Genomic DNA, 19,992 nt, shown 5'->3' with positions numbered 1-19,992 from the left:
TTTAACACTAACATGGGAGAAAATCAAATCTTTGTAAATTGTTCCTGTGTGCTACTGTTTTAGACAAGAACTGTCAATTTACCCCCAGATGAGACCCTGAGAACTTAATTGGTGTTATTATCTCCTCCTGAATCATCGTTAAGTCACTCTTTCTCAGAGTGCAGATGTGGGCATTCTGGATTGTTCTGGTTATTCCAAGCATACTGGCCCCTGGTAACAAGAGGTGAAAAACATCTTGTCTATTCTCAACACGAACCTTCACAGACTACTTTCCGACTTACTAAGTTTTTACAAATCTTATCCTGTTTATTCTTCTAACAGACCTGTGAGGTGGAGATGGTATAGTCTTCTAATTTTGTAGACGAGGACCACAGGTCAAAAAGATTAGATGGACTGCCCATAATCACAAATAGAACAAAATCAGAGCAGCAACCTGGATGTTACTACTTTGATTTTAGTGTTTCTTCTTACAAAGCTTGGTTGAAAAATGGAAATTATACTTCTAAGAAGGAAACTGTAAAATATACCTTTTATTCTCCAGATCAGCAGGCTACTTTCATGTGATCATAAGTAGATTCAGCAGGTGATGGTTGGATTAGTACCCAATTGCATTACCTCACCTTTTCTGGAAAAAAAAAAATCTATTTCTGTCTTCAGATCATTTCACAATCAGAAGATTTGAATAAATCTATTTTTATATGTGGCAGATAATGTGTACTCCCATAATCCCAGCACTGGGTGACTGAGGCAGAAGGATCTGAAGATGAAGGCCAGTTTAGATACATAGCAGTAACAACCCAATTATTCACACTGCATGTTACTCTAAGCTAGACTTTTCCAGAACTTCAACTATTCCCACAGTCTTTAAAAAGTTTAATTACCGGGATATTTGGTTGCACTGTGACACTCTGACACTACTGATAAAGTTAAACCTTGAATCAAAAAAAAATTTATTACATTTATTTATTTATGCATTCATTTTCAGAGACCAGCCTTGGGGAAGTGCCTCTCTCCTTTACTCTGTTGGTCCCAGGGATCCAGCTCAGGTTACTATGCTTGGTGGCAGATGTCTTTACCAGCCGAGCCATCTTTCCAGCTCTATTCCCATATCTTATAACGCAATGTGAACCCCTCAATCTATTTCTCCTACTTTCGTCCCTCACTGAGTTTCTTATCCATTTAAATAACTCCCTGTGTTGGATGAGTTCCTACACTATTGCCAGGCCATGCATTTGACCCGTGAGTGGTCTCTATGTCCAATGACTCCTTTAACCAAGGGAAGCAGAGGATTTCTGAACCCCTGGACGAATGTCCGCCATCAGCCCGTATAACCATGGTGTTAGCGAACCCGTGAGACTATGTATCATTGTGCATACAGGGATTGTATGGGGCAGTGAATTTCATTGTTTTTCTCAAATGATGCACAACTATACCCAATTTATTTTACTATTCCCCAGGTCTTTATTTTTTTTTTCTTTCTCAAAATGTTAAAAAGAAGAGGAGGAATGAACAAACCGAAAGAAAAGAATGAATTCTGCAACTCTTGAAAGACCGTTCAAGGAAGGAGAAGTGTGTGCTTAAGTTTGGATTTCTTACCTTATATTATTAATTTTTAAAATTTCATCTGGCGTTGAAGTTTAAACTTAAAAACTCATTACTTCTTACAATGTGGCCTATACTACACATCCCATAATAAACACTGGCTATGAACCTAAATTAGACTTGATTTAAAATAGAGCTACTCAGGAATCTGACCAAGGGGGAGAAATACAGCAACACTCACGAGGCACATTCTTTTCTCATGCCTTCCTCAGTCTATTGCCCTGGGCAGTAAACTGTGTGGTAAAATAACCAGTTTCATAGTTGCTCTTTTCTTTCGGTCTGCTGAGAAAAGCTACATTGTTGGCAGAGTGCCAGAAAATTTCCACATGCAACCCAGGAGATCACATGTGTATATGAGGAATGTGTGTGGCTCAGAGTATCTGTGCAATCTACGCTTCCCTCTTCCTCCTTCAGTTGTTAGAAACACACAAGGAATTAGGGAACTTTTATTTATTTATTTTGGTTTTTTGTTTTTCAAGACAGGGTTTCTCTGTAGCTTTGGAGCCTGTCCTGGAACTAACTCTTGTAGACCAGGCTGGCCTCGAACTCACAGAGGTCCGCCTGGCTCTCCCTCCTGAGTGCTGGGATTAAAGGCATGTGCCACCACCACCTGGCCTAGACAAGGAATTAGGGAATTTATAAAACTGGCTTAGTGGAGAGCCCCAAGAAAAGCAAGTGGTGATTCGTGAGCCTCTGTTGCCCCAGAAAATACAAAGTTGCCTAATAACCAGCTAAAAGCACCTTTTATTATTATTTAAGGGAAAAGCAGATAGTTTTCAAAGCATGAAAATTCATTGTTTGAACTTGTGTTCAGCTAATACTTTACATATTAAGAAGACATTTTTAAAAATTTAACTTTTTTATTGAGTCTTTGGAAATTTCACATCATGCACCCCAATTCTGCTCATCTCCCAGTCCCTCCATATCCTCCATCTCTGCTGTGCCCCCTTACAAAAGAAAACAAAACAAAGCAAGCAAGAAAACGAAATCAAAAACAACCCCCCTCCAAACAAACCAAAACAACAACAGAAAAATCTCTTCCCCTTCTTTCCTGCCTCTCCAATACCTCTCCATTCATCCTGGTGGCATTGTATACCTCTTTGTCCCGTCAGCTTTATCAGCACATTCATAGCAATGATTCACTCATTGGTCTGGTTCAAGGCCTCTGATTCCTGGTGCACCATCCTCACTAGATCCTCACCAGAGCTCCTCTGGGATATCTTGTGGCTGTCCCAAGTTTTGGAGATCTTGTGTATCACCGCTTCAGGAGCTTCATCGGGTCCTAGACACGGTAGATGCTAGGGTGGGTCAACCCAAGACCAGGATGTGGGCGTGTGTGGTAGCCAAGCTGGTCAGTCCCAACCACTGGGACCACATACCTCCGGTAGGAGGAGTCAGCTCCCCCTTATGCATGCCTTCAGGGTTGGTTCACTTCACTTGTGGTGAGGGATGGGGGGCCATCTCTCCTGAGTGCAGGGGCCAGTTCAAGAAGAGACTTCTTAAGAAGTCTTAGAAGAGATTGTGGTCGTCCTTACACGTCATGTGCCCCCCCCCCCTTTTTTTGTTTTTCGAGACAGGGTTTCTCTGTGGCTTTGGAGCCTGTCCTGGAACTAGCTCTTATAGACCAGGCTGGTCTTGAACTCACAGAGATCTGCCTGCCGCCTGCCTCTGCCTCCCGAGTGCTGGGATTAAAGGCGTGCGCCACCACCGCCCGCCCCCCACCCCCCGTTTTTTTATTCTCATCCATAATTTTTTTCTTTACTCTGTTGTACGTTGGGCATTAACTTTTCTAACATGTATCATTTCACTGACAGGTAAAGACAGCTTTGATGTTCTCAGTACAATGTTCTGTATATAACGTAATCGTTTAGAGCAGGAGATCGGGTTGTGCTTAATAACATGTAGTTCTGATTATGTAAACACTACCGGAAGAAGGGGAAACAGGGCCCTTCTGTGTACAAATATCACATTGCTAGCTCCCTGCCTGTGTAGAATGTTAAGCACCCCTAACCAGGCAGTGGTGAGAGTTCTTCATGAGTGCCCTTGACTTCTAAAACTATAAAACCAAGCCCTTTTCAACCCAAAATAAAGGTGATGCAAGAAATTAGCCATATTTACTTTCTGTGATTGCTCTCCTTGCTACTTGGTCAAGTCTCAGGGGAGAGGGGAAGAAACTTGATCGTCTCCAAGGCTCTTTAAGCAATTCCATTAAAGTTTGGGAAGAGTCAAGGATAGCCCAAGAGGAAGGCGTGAAACATTATGAATTGCACCTGTCACCTACCCATTTTGCCCACTATGGCAAAGCCCGAGGCAGGAAGTTGTACCTGTTTTTTTCTTCAGGAGTTTCTCATCCATCTTAGGATTTCAGACTGGACTGACTGCTGAGTTGATGTTATCTTATTGTGGCCGGCTGCCTTTGTGATCTGTGGTTGAAAGTGGCCACTCTTACACACTGTATTTCAAGAGAAGTTCATCAAACATCACCCTGGTTTTTATCAACCAGGCACGTCAGCGCGGGGAAGGCTGTTCAAACTTTTCCCGCTTCCCATGCCCTTGCTTGCTTTGAATATTCATGTCCAGCTTTGCTTGAGGAAAGACTGGGATAGTGTTGCTGCTTAAATATAAATATCGTGATAATCAGGTTTTTGAATGTACGAGTAAAAAAATATCCAGCCCATTTTGGTCATCTTTTATTTATTACAGAGAGATGGCGTGGCCTTTTGCTTCCTGCCGCTTTTCACAGGAACTTTAAATATGAACACCATTCCTGCTGTTATCTTTATACTGGGAAGCTCTACGTGAGGTTGAAGTTTTTATAGGGAAAATTGTTTAAAACACAGTTGTCTTTAAAGGCGGGTTTGCCACAGCAAAGGTTAGGGGTTGCGCATAAAGTCATTTATAGCACCTTCTGTATTCTTCACTCTGCACACGGATGGGCGGCCTGTGCTCAGTTCCTTTTGGAATTTCTACTTGATCCTTCTGCAAAGAAAGCGGGTCCAAAGGGCTTTGGGAATAGAGTGGGTTGAGCCTCCTTTCATGTAAACTGACTGCCTGGGTTCCTGGGAGGTTCTGGAGGACCCATCTATCCTATGCCATTCTTGGCTTTCTGTTTGTCGGGAATAACAAAACATTTTGGGAACTAGGGAGTTCAATTTACTGCCACCAGCCTACATAATAATAGCATCTTTGTCTGTTCCCCCTCCAGGACTCCTCCTCCTGACAAGGAAGCTAGTGGACTTAGCCCAGACCCGCATCGCCAGTCACAGATTTGGAGGAGGCGGTGGACTCCCCGAGCCTGGGCAGTCACTGATCCCGGGAGCACCCCCAATTCACTTTTGCGACAGAAAAAGGTGCAGTGGATGAGATTTACTGTCCATCTCTCTTAGCTCAATTTGGAATCATAAAGTGTGTTTGTTTGCGTATAGTTAAGCGAGGGGAAGAAAAGCCAACAAAGCCACCCTAAGGCATCCGCGGAAACTTCAGCTTGGCTAATTGCTCCCATATGTCCTCCTCCGATGCTTTTAAAGAGCAGTTTAGACCGAAGGCCGGGTCACTTTACGGATTTTAAAATGGTTGAAAAAAAAAGAGGGGGGGCGACTAATCGCACTTCTGGTCCTGTCCCACAGGGAGCCGCCTAGGCGGAACCCCCAGGGGAGCAAACCTTCTCCCGGGAAGCTTGCTTCCCGCAGGGAACAGGCAGGGAGAGGAGGGGCGGAGGCGCCGGACAGAAAGTTCGCGTGCCGCGCCCCAGCGGGTCGCAGAGCCCCGGCAGCTTCAGGCGGGAGGGGCGCGGGAGGGGCAGCCCCAGCGGGCGCGCACAAGGAAGGTGCCTTCCGGAACACGCGCAAGGGCGGGGACTCGCGCTGCCAATGAGGTCCCGGTGTGGGCCGAGCGAGGCTGGGGGACGGGCCCGAGCGCTGCCTCCGCGGTGGCAGCTGCGGGAGCCGGGCTCGGGAGCCGCCGCAGGAGCCGCCGCCGCCGCCACCGCCGAGCGCTCAGCCCGCCGCGCCCTGAGGCCCGGCCCCCCGGGGTGGGAACCGCGTCGGGAGCTGGAAACTTTCCTGGCAGGTAAACTCCAGTCTGCCCGGGCGTCGCTGCGGGCCTCCGGGCGTCCGCAGCCCGGGTCAGTGGCCGGAGCTGGCGGGGAGGAAGGGTCCCGGGGAGGCAGCCCGGGAAATGAGAGCGAGGCTGGTGGGAAAGTTTCTGGACGCCCCAGCCCTCCCCCTCTCCGCCGCGCACAACGGGAGCTTTCCGGGAATAGGCGCGGGCAAGCCGGGCGCTCCCGGCCTCGGGCTAGGCGCTGCCGGGGAGTCGGTGCAGGCCGTTTCCTGCGCGCCGGGAGGAACGGGTTGCAGCAGAGCCGGGCCGGGGGGACACCGGGATCACGCGGCGCGCGGACTTTCCCAGCGGTCCCTCCTCCGCCTCCACTGTCCCTTGGCTAGACAGGGCCTGGGCAGCGCAGGGCACCTGGGGTGGGGGTCGTGCGGGCGGGGTGCGTGGCACCACGGGGTCTCGAGTGCCGCGGTGCGCGGGTCGCGAAGTTGCCGAGCGAACTTCAGCGGGGGGCGAACCGTACAGTCCACTGTGGTCTTGAAAGTGAGTGCTTCGTTCCTGCAGGCTGCGACTCGCATATGCACGCGAATTTCTTTCCGTGGTGGTGGCGGTGGTGGGGTGATGATTTGGGATCAGTCCTTGAGGATTTTTCTTTTAGTGCCAGCTAAGTGGAGGGCAGGGTCAAGATTTCGAGTCCTCTTGTCCTTGGGTGATGAATGATTACTTTGGAGGCATTATGAGGATTCAGGTTCTTCCTGGAGGACTTTTGGGTGTGTGTTGGGGGGGCCCCCCGGGCTCGGCGCGGTTCTTTCCGGAACGGCTGGCGGGGAAGGAAGCCCTGGGCATTGTGTAGCGTGTTTGCTGACAGCAAGATCTCTGGACTGGCGTTCCCAAAACTTACTTGACTAATTGTGTAGAGACTCCGGGAGGAAATGCGGCCGTGGCCAGGTAGAAACGCGGCGCCGCGGCCGAGGGCGGTGGACGCCGGGCTGTGACAGTCTTCTTCAGGCTGCCTAGGCTTCTGCTTGGGAGCCCCAGTCCCTTGTGCCTGGAGTAGTGTGGGACTCGTCTCAGTGTTAAATTTCTTGCGGAGTGAACTCAGGGAGACGAGGAGGGTACCTTCATCTTGAACTTGACCCCAGAAGTAGCGTCCCAGCGGGTTAAAAGGTAAAGGCAAGCTGAGCCTTAACCTGGAAAGGAGCTCGGACGCCGCTGGCTCCTGGTTCAAAATCTTTTAGGAAGGGCTCAGGGCGGCCGAGGTCGCGAACTCTGGAAATGCCAGACTCATCAGACTGCCGAAGTTAGTGTGCTGGGGGAGGGAAGGAGAAACCTGGTTGGCTGGCACAGGGAGTTGGTTTTTCTTTGTGGTGAAAAAGAAGGGAGCTTGCGTCTCTACTTTCACCAGATCCGCTACTCCCCTTCACCCCACTCCCCCCTTCCTGGGTCATCCTTATCCTGCCAGGCTGGCACTCCTGGGGTGGGGGAGGGAGGAAGAGAAGAAAGCAGTTGTGAAGCTTCTGTGGGCAGCCCGGAGGTATTTCAGATCTGCTACTAGGAAGATTCCTGGATTTTAACAGCTGCTTCTTGATTGCTGGGAATGAAAGAATTTATGAGCGCCTGTGAGGTGCTCATTATGGTGGCAGTTCTGAGTGTTGTGCTCATCTGGGTACTTAAAAGAGCTCACAGGGACTTCCCTACGATCTGCAAAGTTTGTGTCAGCCAGAATGCTTGTGGGTGTCAGTCAGAGAGCATCATAAATAGATCTTGGTGCTTTTACAATGAAAAGTATACCTAGTAAAGGGAACTTTCGTATCTGACATTACTCAAGACTCTTTTCTAGAGATTTCTTTTTACCTGCCAAGTCGATGTGTCCAGGCCTCCCAGCTACTGTGATTGGACAAGCAAGAGATGGGAAATGGTCTCATTGATTTTGGTGGAGCCAGGGAAGTCCAGAAATAAGTGTAAGGTCACTTGCATGTTCCTGGTGCCACAAACTTGACTTTTGATGGAACTCAAAAGTATTGGTTTTCCTGCTCTTTTGGTTTAACCACCAGAATGCCTCAATTATCATAATTCATGTTCATCGTGGAGCTGAAACATCACCGATTCATAGTCAGCCCTTTTCTGCTTTCCATAACAGCCAGAAGGACATTCTGTCTCTTTAACCACATACAATTTATTTGTTGCCATAGTGGGGTTTTGATGCTGGGTGATTGAGGGCACAATTTTAGAGACAATGGAATTACTTTGACTACATCATCCATTTTTAGACTACTTCTTTTCTGGGTTGCTGATTAATTCTTTATCTCCTAGAGAACATTAAAAGCCCCGTCCCTTGTCCCTCGGCTAGTAGAGCTGTAATCCATATTATAATGAGGCTTGCCAGCATAGCTGGGAGGGAGGGAGGTCTGTTTCCACCGGGCACTTAAAACTCAATAGTAAAGATTTTGTTTCTGTTAGGCCGAGAATTTCCTAGTTAGAAAAACACGTTTATGTTCTTGTCCAACACACATGAGGCCTTGCTGGGGGAGGGGTGTGGAGAACAAACTTTTATTTTTATTATGGAACTGTTAGTTTACTTACACACATTCAGACACATATGCTGAGGAGTTGTGTTAGTCTCCAGAATGGTCTCTTTCTTAACTTGTTTGTTGTTTATTATTTTGAGATAGGGTCTTACCATGTAGTCCTGGCTGTCTGGAACTCACTATATAGACTAGGCTGCCCTTGGACTCAGCAGAGATCTGCCTGCCTCTGCCTGCCTCCCAAGTGCTGAGATGAAAGCCGTGCACCACCAAGCTTGACTCTGAACTGTCTTCTAAACACTTCTAGTTGTGAAACTCCCTCTCCCCAGCTTACAGATGCATTTGTTCCCCACAGCTAGTAAGCCTTTCTGGGCTTTGGTTTCCTTAAGGATCATCCCCAAAAGGGATGATCATTGCAACTTTGTGGCTATGAGAGTTGGGGCAATCTAGGAATCTTGGAGCCTGTGTTGTAAACCAGGACAGTGTAGCCACAAGTATAAAGAGCTCCAATACACATTCTATCCCTGAACCTCTCAGTTGAGTCACCCAGGGCCCAGGAAGTTAGATCAGGTTGCCGGATATCACCTGTGGTAGCTTTGAACTTGAGCCCCACAGGTCCCTGTTGTTTTGTTCCTCTCCCTTCATTCATGTGAATTCACTAACGCCTGACAAGCAGAACGTGTGGCAGCTTCTCACAGTTTCATTATGGTTGTTTTGGTTTGAGAACCCCAGGGCCTCTGTCTCTGCTTTGATATGAAGGCTTAAAGACCATTCTCTAGTAATGATAACTGATCATTTTCCCTAGAAGAGTTCCAGAAAGTCAGGTACCTCTAATCAATCATTTGTTTACTTTCAATTTCTTTCCTTCCTTTCTTTTCTTTTTTCTTTTCTTTTCTTTTTAATCAAGTAGGCTTCAGGGTCTACCGTGATTTATATTCCAGATATGTCTTGGTGATAGCGTTCCTTGCGGAAATTCCTTCTCACATGAACGTCCTTTTTAAAACCAGGGTGAGCACACCCTTTGCCTTTCATCTCGGCTTCTGTCAGACTAAGTCTAAAGCCTGGCTGAACATCCCTTTCTTGGAGCCGCGTGTGCTTCCTATTGAGTATGTAGATTGATTCTGTAGCGTTTTCTATGCTATGTAAATCTCTTCATGGCTAAATGGTGAAGCAGTCGGAGGGTACAGTGACCCATTTTCACTGTTGGCCTACTGGGTTCCTGCCTGCCCGTTTAAGGAGTATGAAGTACAGCCGGACCCTCAGTCGGGAAGCTGGTCACTGCCCAGCAGAGACCAGATTTTTACTTTACAGCTTTTATTTGATTTATTATTTGATCTGTGTGTGTGCACACATGAGTGTGCATGCCATGTTGTGTGTGTGGGGGGGGGGTCAGAAGACAACTTCTGGAGGTAGTTTTCTCCTGCTGTTCTGGGAATTGAACTCAGGTTGTTGGTCTCACCCAGAAGCCCTTTGGCCCACTGAGGCATCTCGGTGGCTCCATGTAAGGTCTTTTATGATTGAGCAACTTGTCCGTAGAAAGCATTTATTTATGCGTTGTTTTTGACAGAAGGTCTTACTGTGTAGCCCAGTCTGGCTTCAAACTGTGCTCTCCCTGCCCCAGGCTTCTGTGTGCTGAGATTACAGGTATGCGACACAACTTGTGGCTTCATAGTCTGCTTTTAAAACTTACCTTTGGAGGACTGTCTTTGCAGAATATTAAGAAATGGGGTTTAAGCTCAAAGGAAGATATGTCAGAATCTGTTCAGTGACTGGTAAATCTGATGTTGTTGCCCTGTCCCTGGGGAGCGAAAGCAGAAACACCGTGAAGCAGTGTTTCCCAGTAAAGTTGGAAGGCGGTCAGTAAAGGAGACATGAAGAAGGCTCTTAGAAGCATTATCTTGTGGTTAGTGAAAGGCATTCTGGTCTTGTTTGCTGTGTTGCTGGCCAGTTGTCTCTGTAGAATGAGTATTGTCTTTAAGGGCTTCTGTGAGTGTGGGTGATCAAGGAGAATGTCCTGAAAAGAAGCCTCCCATAGACAGAAATGTCAAAGGCAAGAAAAAGGTTGCAGTGACAGGACATAGACCATGGATTTCGGTATGGATTTCGGCATGGATTTTGCTTTAACATGAGAGAACTTATTAGTCCCGAAGCCTCCCAGCCACTATTCATTGTAGATAGGTGTGAACCCCGACTGTTCAGCCTCTTCACATAGAATCACAGTGACTCAGCGCCTTCCTTGCCTTACTCAGCGTACCTAGGGTCATACACCTGTGGTGGATTTGCTTATTATTATTATTTGCTTATCTGAGAGGTGGAGAGAGTGGAAGAAACAGTTAACTGTGCATGGCCCTTTTGCACAAAGGATGTACTGAAGCGAAATGGTACATCATATTACATATAGCTTTGAAGGCATGAAAGATGTCATGCAAATAAAGATGTATAAATTGCATGTGTGCAGTTTAGAGTCAGTATGTGATCATGCGATACACTTTTTCTTGTCATACATGCATTCTCTGTGTTGAACATTCTTTGGTTCTGTTTTAATGACTAGCTACCAAATCCACTGCATATGTTACCGTAACCAGGTAATCCATTTTGACCTTTGATGTCTTTGGACAGAAATCTCCCTTGAGACTGTTGGAGCTCTTTGTCCCAGTTAGGATGCATGTATTGTTAAGTCACTGTATCCTAGCTCAGCCTTTGGCCCCATGGTGGCTCCAAAACCTCATAGCATCAAGAAGCCGCCACCTCTTTGCCTTTAGTGCCAACCTAAGTGTGAAAGAACCCAGATTGGCCAAAGAAGAGTTCCAGTTGGCAGACCCTATTAAACCCACAAGATGGAACCGTGGGCGACAGTGTCCCACAGAAGAGGTTATTGTGGAGGGAAGAGGCGGGGAATAGGAAAACAAAGAGAGCTGCCCAGCACAGCATAGATGATTTCTAGAGGTGGTATTGGCTGGGCTTAAAAACATACCCAAATGGCAAAAGCATGTCAACATTCTTAATGTCTTTATGACGTATGCGCCTGTAGTCTGGAAAGCAGAGACTTGTCCACATTCTCCAGGGATTAAGTCTCTGTGCGTATAGCCATTTGTGTAAGGGGGTATTGAATTACTTCTAAGAAATTCGGGCTGGTCATGGCTCCCACACAGTCTCTTATGATCCCCTCTCAACTGCCAGGCTTTGCTCTAAATTCCTTGAGATTCATACCATCAATTATTGATGTTTATTGAGTACTTGCTGATGTGGAACTAGATGTGTGAATTTTTAAAAATATTCATGGAAACGAAAGAGTAGTTCTTCTCTCGTTACCTTGCACACACAGTGACGGTTCTGCATGCGGCAACATTCTGTGTCCCGGCCTCCCTTGCTTCTTGTGAAATAGACCAACCACCGCCGTTTATTTATTCGGAATGAGAACTGGCCTCGGTTGGTTATTCTGACAAGGCTTAGGCTCATTCATGATTCGGTGGCTTGGGTGCGGGGCGTGGGGTGGTGGTGGTGGGGGCACCACATTATTTCCTACCACAATTCTGCCTTTTTGTTTGTTTTTTTGAGACAGGGTTTCTCTGTGTAGCCCTGGCTGTCCCGCAACTCACTCTGTGAGTTCTAGGCTGGCCTTGAATGCAGAGATCCGCCTACCTCTGCTTCCAGAGTGTTGGGATTAAAGACCTGTGCCATCCCTGCCCCACCAACGGTCACAGTTCTGCTTTTGACTACTTTTCAATTGACCACATCTTCATGGGTAAGCAGGGTGTGTCTCCTGCCCCATGGAGAGAAGCTTGCTTTTGCATCAAGATAATTTACTATGGCTACACGAGCTGTCAGTGACTCCAGTATGACTTGCTTATCTGCCGCATTGCATGAGGCCTGGAGTGGTCTAGCACCATACAAAGGTTGAAGGGACCGAAAACCACAGTGGCTTCTCAGCTGCCCTAGAGCTCCCATGACTTCTAACCTCTCTGAGGAAAATAGTTTTTATTATTGTATAAGACAGTGATTGCCATGCTCCAGTTGTCAGACTGTGGCAAGCCCCTTTTCTCCTTTATCTGCTGAGCGGTCCCATTAGCCCGAGTTTTCTTTTTCTTAGAACAAGACCTCATGCACCCCAAACTGGCCTCAGACTCGATAAATAGCTGCAGCTAGACTTGAACTCCTGATCTCTTCATCTCCAACTTTTAAGTGACGAGATTACAGGCATGTGCCACCGTGTATAACTGATGCACAGGAAGACCTAACTGCCTGTGACTGGTTAGAAGTCATCTGTAATTACTACCGAGCAGAGTCCTGGGAGACTGTCCCGTGTGCTACTGTGATACTGGCCAGAGCATTCCTGTTGGGACTGACGGCCTCCACACTGCTCAGCTGACATTCCTTACATAGGAAGGCTAATTGAGGGTTGACAGGCTGTCTGCTTTCAAGCTGAGCTCTGCTCGATACTTTGTGCTGCTGTGATGAAAAACAGATTCCTCCAGAGTTTTGAGGGTCAAATGACAGAGTATATACAAAAGTGTTTGGAACATTATAAATGGCCTCCTATAGGCAGGGGAAGCATAAAATCTGATTCTTGTGGTGTTGACTTATGTCTCATATTTCTTTGTTAGCCATTTCTGTTTTTTTCTTTTGAGTACGTTTCTGTACATTTTAAAGGATAGCATATCCTAAGTAGTACAGGGTGTAGCTTCTCTTGAAGAATTATAGATAGTAGTTGATAGTGGCTGTAAAACATTTAGCTGTGGAGTGGGTGGGGATGATGTGTGATCAGGTGATGCTCTGGAAGTTTAGTCAAGTATTGGAAGGACCTGCTTATAAGTAGGATGCTGCAGCATAAAGGTGGGAGTCAGGGCCTTAGGTAAGTGATGGCAAACTCTAAGTGGTACCCGGGAGATGTTTGATTTTAGGGGTATCTTAATCTCCTCCCGGGAGAGGTGTTGGTATTCCTTTGAAATATCTCAACATAGATTAAAATTGAAAAGTTAAGTGTAGTTTGATGGTCTGGATGAGTTTGAAATTGTTCCTCTGTGGATTAAAAGGAAATAGATGAGAATAAGTAAAATTTAACTTCACGGAGGGCAAGCTTGCAGTGGATTGTAGTATTGTAGAGATTTACAAATCAAAACATGTCAGAGATGCAGAAGACACAGAAGCTATAAGTAGCCCTCAGATTGTTGACATGCAAGTTCGATTGATTTGTTTGTTGGTGTTGCAGGGGCCAGTTTTGCAGTGCAGGCTAGCCCGAGACTCACCGTCCACTTGTTTCAGGTCCCTCACTGCCCCCATCACAGCTGGGGCTATTTCTAACTGCTGTGTCTGATGTTCTTGACTGTGACTTAAGACAACCTTCCCACAAGGTGATTTGTCTAAACAAACAGCAGTTCCCAAAGTGGATTCCATGAAAAATTAATTTTCAGGGAATCGCAGGGCACTGCAGAGGGAAAAGGGTTCTGTAGTTAAGTAAATGCAAAAATCTGAGTTAAGCAAAGCATACTAAGTGTGTGCGTGTGTTCACATGTGTGTGGATGTACATGTAAATATGTATAGAGGCCTGAAGCTGATGTCGAGTGTGGAATTAGTTACGTTCTATTGCTATGATGAAACATGTCCAAGGTGACTTGAAACAGGAAGGCTTTAATTGGGCTTACAGTTCCAGGATTAGACACTATGGTGGTGAAGCAAAAGCGTGGTGGCAGGAACAGCCGAGCGCTCTCAACATCTCAAGCAAGAGAACGCGCTGGAGATCGTGGAGGCTTTTGCAGCCTTTAAGTCTGCCCTTCTGACATGCTTTTTCCACCAAGACCACACCTCCCAGTTCTTCACCAACAGGTCCACCAGCTGGGGCCCAAGCCGTGAAACATAAGAACCTATGGGGGCTGTTCTCACTCTAACCACAGCTGTCTTCTTCCATCACTCTGTTTTAGTGACTTAGGGTCTCTCGCTGAACCTAGAGCTTGCCGGTTCAGAGGAGTCTAGCTAGCAAGCTTGCCCCCTGGATCCCCTGTGTCTGTCTCCCGGATTGCAGGAGGCCACCATGCCTACCAGGTTTCTCAGAACTCCAGTATTCAAGCTTGTGTGGCAAGTTTTGAGTGGTCTTCTCAGCCCCAAACCAGGTCTTTTTAAAAATGTCACAAAAAAAAAAAAGTCACAACTTTGGACACTCAGGTCTTATTCTCTTTCTAGATCTCTAGAGGGAAAATAGAGAATTCATTGTTTTGCAAATGCATGGAGCAATAGATATTTTTTGCAAAGCATATTTTATCTACAGAACAATGCTGGTTGAGTAGTTTGTTAGTATTTTAAAGCAAATCCAGCACGCCTTTAATCCCAGCACTTGGGAGGCAGAGGCAGGTGGATCTCTGTGAGTTGAAGGCCAGCCTGGTGTACAGAGTTAGTTCCAGGACAGCCAGAGTTGCTATACGGGGAAACCCTCTCTCAAAAAACAAACAACAAATAGATAGATGTGTAATTTTGCTTCACAAACTTTGGTATACATTTTGACCTAAGGACCAAAAATCACTATTTCATTGTCACATAAAATTAACAGTTAATCTCTCAGTATTATCTTATTGTCCCCTAGATGTTATTTATTAACATTTATTTTTCTTTGTACCAAGAGTGAATCAAATATTTGCATTTTACAGTGTGTTGATCATTTGCTCCTTCAATCTTTTTTAGTGCAGGAAAATACTGTTTACTGCTCCCCTACACCTCTTGATCTATAGCAAAGAACTTGTAGAATATCTTATATTCTGAAATAATTTTCATGTGGTGGTGTTGATGCTGTTGCTTTGTCCCTATTTCCTGTAAACTGGAAGCTAGTTTTGAAGGTATAATCAGGGTTTGGTGAGATGGCTTACGGGTAAATATATCTGCTGTCAAGTCCAATGACCCATGTGGTGGAGAGAGAACTGCCTTCTGCAACTGACTGTACTCTTAAGCCACGGCAGTCGCGTGTACACATGCACAGAAAATCAATACAAATCTAATAAAGCCACAGCTAAAAATCAGGATAAAAGTTTTTGGGCAAAAAAGAAAAAAAATAAGTCCTAGACTGTGTATTCTTTGCACCCCCATGATTTGGGAACATTTGGGTTCAGTAACTCATAAGCAGTTGCTTCTTAAAATAAAATAATGACTTTAGCATCTGTTTGGAAGTTGATTTTATTATTAGCATGTCAAGGAGGTGCAAGTTGAATTGGTCCAAATGTGATGAAAAGGCGTTTGTACAGTCAGCCTGGTTTCCTGGGTGTCATAGTGCACTGTATGGCTTGTGGCTTTTGAGTAAGGTGTTTTGGGCACTGAACATTTTTGGTTTAATTCAAAATGACAAAGTACCTGGGTATTAATGATAAACTTCTGTTGTATGGTGGCTAATTTTCATTTGCACAGTAGTTTAGAAATAATGCATAATTTTATTTTATTATTATTATTACTTTTTGTTTAGTTTGGTTTTTTGAGACAGGGTTTCTCTGTGTAACAGTCCTGGCTGTCCTGGAACTCGCTTTGTAGCCCACGTTGGCCTTGCACTCATAGAAATCCACCTGCCTCTGCTTTTCAAGTACTGGGATTGAAGGCATGCACAAAAACTTCCCAGTTTCAATTCTATTTTTACTAGATACAGTTTTTAATAATTACACTTAAGAGCAAAAGTTTAAGGTGGTAAATTTATCTGCATGTTATCTTGTAAATGCAGATATATAAATCAAAGTTTTCATCATTGCTGACTTTGCTAATTTAATTTGTCATGTAAGTTTTTTTCCCCCCTCTGTAGCCTTTTGAGTGCTTTTATGTCTGGAAAAAATTAAAGGAATGTGTGTGTTAATGAGGAATAACTTAACCACATATAAAGTAGCTCTATATGATGAATGACAACCTTCATAAGCCTTTGCCCGCACATTCTTGTATTTTATCCCTTAGCTGGCAGGAACATTAAAATCTGCCTTTTGGGAAGGAAAGTGCCTTGGCCACAGTAGGTATTTTTTAACTATAACACTGTACTGCAAACATACATATATACTCTCCTTTCTCTCTCTTTTTCCCTTCAAGATTAGCATCCTGAGTGCAGTGGGTGTGTGCCATTGTACCCAGCTCCTCTTTTTTCTTTTTGCCAGTGTGGGGCATCAAACCACAGACCATGCACTTACTACTACTGGGCTCTGCTCCCAACTGTAAGATTATGACTTTGAAGTCATGTGAACCTTTATTTTGTGTGTAGCGATAATAGGAGATTTGACCTATTTCCATATTTGTAAAACGAGGATAGTAATGCCTGTTTCTTGGTGTTTGTGCCAGGATCAAAGGTAAGACCCTATAAACTGCTTACTGCCATACTTGGCGCATAGGTACAGCTTCTGTCTTCTTATCATTTTGTATTTTAAGTTCAACCTGATGGGTAAGTTGTTGGATAAAAAAATTAAATTTTTACTTATTTTACATCTTACTTAGTGTGAGCATGTTTGTATGTGTGGGGACGCCTGTGTCAGGGTGAGAGTCAGGGGTCAGAGGACAACTTGGTTCTCTCTCTCTACCGTGTGGACCCCAGGGATTGAACTCGGGTCGTCAGGCTTGGCGGCACCTCTACTAACTGAGCCGTTTGCTTGGAGTTTCTAAGAACTGTTCATTTAAGAGGTTGAGGATGTAGCTCAGCAGTAGAGGATTCACTATATGGGGTTCAGTCCTCAGCTCAGGGGTGGGAGAGGAAGTATTAATTTTATGTTTTTATGTTTGTGTGTGTGTGTTTTTTTTTTTAAGAAATATCTATCTTTCTCTTTAATTATATTTTTGTACCATTCTTTCATATTTTTCAGGACTGACTGTCCTCCTTTCAGTCGCATTTAAATTGACACATTTTTCTCCCATAACGAGTATTATAATGACTATTGTATACTTAGGGAAAAATCTGTAGGAGTGCATGGCTATTTTCTTGGGATACATTCTCAGAGATAGAACTGCTGGACCACAAAATCTGGGTATACGTACAGCCTCGGAAGGCTGTTGCTACCACTTACTCTTTGATGCCAACAGTAGTTTTTTTTTTTTTTTTTTTTTTTTTTTTGCCAGTAAGAGAAACTCTTTATTTTGGAACAAACCTCGTCGTCGGTGTAGCTTCTCTGTGTGTGTTTTTAATAGAAGTCCACATAAGAACTTGGTTTCATGCTCCTCTTAAGGTGTTATCTTTACACAATTAGCTGTCCATATAGAAACTTTTGAACAGACCTGCAGGGTAGTTTTAGGTGGCGATTTATGGGAGAGAAGGGACTGACTGACCAAAAGAGGCATTTTACTCTTGACTATTAGGAATACCGCTAAGTAGCCGTCTGGTTTTTATGAAAACCCATTTACCTACTGAGGCTATGAGAACACCAGAGGCTTCTCGGACTTTCGTGGTGTTTTACTCTGTGGTTCAGAACAGTAAATTGTATTTCATTTAGATGAAGCATTTCTACATACCACACCCCAGTTGTGTGGATGTGTTTGTTTATGCATGGGACAGTTGCGAGCCAGGAGGGCAGGCTTCCCCAGAGAGCTGCCATAGGCGGCGGTGGTGGGTGAACAAGCCGCATTGCAGACAAGGTGTCCAAAAGACCTTGTCTAGTGAGATTGGTTCTTCTGCAATTTGTCTCCAGATCTTTCTTTCTTTTTTTTTTAAAAAAAAAAATCTAATTTCATTTTAATGTGCGTTGGTGTGAGGGTGTCAGGTCCCCTGTAACTGGAGTTAGACAGGCCTGAGCCACCATGCTGGGAATTGAACTCAGGTCCTGAAAGAACAGCCAGTGTTGTTAACCACTGAGCCATCTCTCCAGCCCCTCCGGGTCTTTCTTATGCCACTAACACTGGATCTAGCTCATATAAAGAGAATATGCAGAAAGACAAGGGGCAGCATTGCTTTCTGTCCAGGTGCTCTCCATTCTCTGAGAGTGAACTCGGTATGCCAGTGGCACCCAAGGCCAGCTGCACTTGAGGTCTTTGCCCCTTTCTCCCATTAACAGGTCTGTTAATTTTTCCCTTTTTAAATATTTCCTTGAAGCCTGAGGGACCTCTTCACAGTCTGGAAGTCAGGCCAGGAGGAGTGAGGCAACATACCTGCTGTCTCCAACATGGAAAAGAGATGCTGTTTCTATAAGGATGGAGACTGAGTTCTGAGCCAGTGGAACTTAGGAAGAGAGTTCACCTTCATAGACTCCTTTGCTTCCTTCATTAACAGCAGCTCCAGCCAGTCTCACAGATACGATGTTTTTGTACGGTCAGAGTCCTTATGAAGGTGTCATCATGACATGCTCGTCATTGGTGTGGTTTGCCCTAGTTAGGGTTCCTCCTGCTATAACGAAAGACCATGACCCAAAGCAGGTTGTGTTTTGGGGGTGTTGTCTGTCTTTCACTTCCACATCAGAGTCCATGACTGAAGGAGGTCAGGGCAGGAACCCAGAAGGCAGGAGCTGATGCAGAGGCTGTGGAGGCGTGCTGCTTACTGGCTTGCTCCTCATGGCTTACTCGGCCTGTTTTCATAGAGTACCAAGACCACCAGCCCAGGGGAGGCCCTACCCACAGAGCCCACTCCCAGGGACCACTAATTAAGAAAATGCCCTGTAGGCTTGTCTGCTTACAGCTAGAGGCATTTTCTTTCTTTCTTTTTTTTTTTTTTTTTTTTTTGGTTTTTCGAGACAGGGTTTCTCTGTAGCTTTGGAGCCTGTCCTGGAACTAGCTCTTGTAGACCAGGCTGGCCTCGAACTCACAGAGATCCGTAGAGGCATTTTCTTAATTGAGGTTTCCTCTGTCCCAGTGACTATACCTTGTGTCAAGTTGACATAAATTAGCCAGTACATGGTTCGTATGTGTCATAGCTGGATAAGACTGTTGGTTGCTCCCCTCCTTTGTAAGCTTGCATGATGCCTTCTGGTACCATGATAGCTGGTCCTCAGGGAAGGATCATCCATGGCAGCTCCAACTCCGGGGCTGCTGGGCGCTATGTCTGAAGTGCATGGTATCGTCGGTGATAGGGACTTACTTTTCCACCTCCGGGGGCGGGGCAGCCAATGGCAATAGCAATAAAAATAATAGCAATAGCCTATACTTTTTTGTAGTCTCTTGGATAACCCTGACCAACAACTCAATAAAGGGCTTCTCATGCCTGATCTTGGGGTTCCCTGTTAAATGGTCATTGGCTCTTGCAGCCCATGACTAGCTTTTGCGGGCTGTCTTGTCTTTTGAGGGCCAGACTTGTGTCTTTGAGACAGTAGCACACACGGCCCTAGGGGAAAGTGACCAGGAGCAAGTGCAGCAGGAGAAAGGGAGGAGGTGGAAGAGGAGTGGTTGGTTCTGGACTGGCTTCGGGGAGCAGAGGGAGGAGGTGAGGCCTGTGTGGGATTTTGCCAGGTGGGAGGGAGTGCTTTCTGGATGCAGGAAGCACAATGAGCAGAGGCTGGGAGGCATGAAAACAAGTCATGCTCGGGGGTTTGTTCTAGAACAGACGGTGCCTGGCATTTGGATGGAGGGGCTGGGAGGAGAGAACCAGATTGCAGAGGCCTTGCATGCCAGGCTAAGAAGTGTGGACTTGCTCCCGCGTGCAAGCGATAGCTGTCAAAGGCCTTTCAGCTGGGAGGTGATGTAATCAGATCTGCTTTGGAGCAAAGCCTTGGCAGCGGTGGTGTTGGAGGAAAGGAGGCTGGCGTGGAGACAGGTGGGTGTCAGGGCACTCCGTTAGGCTTTTGAAGTAGGTCAGGTGAGAGGTGACATTTAAGGCCGGAGAATGAGAACGGATGACAGCTGAGTGCCTATCAGCTTGTGGAGTGTTCATCAAGGGGCCACCCGGGCCAGT

At 45.7% G+C, this 19,992-nt stretch overlaps 1 protein-coding gene across 5 annotated transcripts in view; it reads left to right on the top strand.

The window, feature by feature from the left end:
* The first annotated feature begins 5,303 nt into the window (after positions 1 to 5,303).
* Tanc1 (tetratricopeptide repeat, ankyrin repeat and coiled-coil containing 1) overlaps positions 5,304 to 19,992 on the top strand; it is a 219,217-nt gene continuing 204,528 nt past the window's right edge. For 4 of the 5 annotated variants that reach the window (XM_057754799.1, XM_057754797.1, XM_057754798.1 and 1 more), the window contains exon 1: positions 5,304 to 5,670. The gene's annotated coding sequence lies outside the window, so the exon portion shown is untranslated. Of the gene's footprint in view, positions 5,671 to 19,773; positions 19,855 to 19,992 lie in introns of those variants that run through there. The other variant, XM_057754792.1, reaches the window with a different exon arrangement.

Source organism: Chionomys nivalis, chromosome 22 (assembly GCF_950005125.1).
Source record: "Chionomys nivalis chromosome 22, mChiNiv1.1, whole genome shotgun sequence".
NCBI lineage: Eukaryota > Metazoa > Chordata > Mammalia > Rodentia > Cricetidae > Chionomys > Chionomys nivalis.
The sequence above is the reverse complement of the archived record's forward strand: the minus strand, read 5'-3'. Positions and strand labels throughout refer to the sequence as shown.